Source organism: Populus nigra, chromosome 2 (assembly GCF_951802175.1).
Source record: "Populus nigra chromosome 2, ddPopNigr1.1, whole genome shotgun sequence".
NCBI lineage: Eukaryota > Viridiplantae > Streptophyta > Magnoliopsida > Malpighiales > Salicaceae > Populus > Populus nigra.
Window position 1 is genome coordinate 25,403,176 of NC_084853.1, and position 700 is coordinate 25,403,875.

A 700-nucleotide genomic window follows, 5' to 3' on the forward strand; every position below is an offset into this window, starting at 1 on the left:
TTTCTTATGCCTGAGGTGGTTCTTCATCGCCTCACCAGTATCTGCAGGAATTTTTTATGGACAGGGAACATTGGGAGAAATGGTTCAGCCCTAGTTGCATGGAAGTTTCTCTGCCTGCCTAAGGTTGAAGGAGGTCTGGGTCTCTTTGACTTTAAAGCTCGTAACAGAAGTTTCCTTACCAAGCAGCTTTGGAATCTTCATCTCAAAACGGATTCGGTGTGGATTCGCTGGGTCCATCACTATTATTTAAACCATGCAGATGTCCATCACTATTATTCTTTCGGTCAGGGACCTTCTTTCCCTTCGTTGTGGAGGTCCAAGGGAAACTATTCAGTTGATGACTACTTGGGATGCAAATGCAGGCCCTTTTCTTGCCCATGCATACCAATTCCTCAGACCAGTGGGTGCACCTATTTCGTGGCATCGAGTTGTTTGGGAGCAATGCTCCTTACCAAAATACAGTTTCATTTTATGATTGGCTACTTTGGGAAAACTCCGCACTCGGGATCGCTTACGATTCATCCCCATTGACCCCACCTGTGGATTCTGTCGACAAGAGGAAGAATCACACAGTCACTTATTCTTTCTTTGTGGATGGCCAAATCGTCTGTGGTCGCTGGTCACGGCCTGGTTGCGGTTAAGCAGGAATATGCACTCCTTGTCTAGTGCTCTTCGTCGGTTACACCCTAACAAGAGGAGT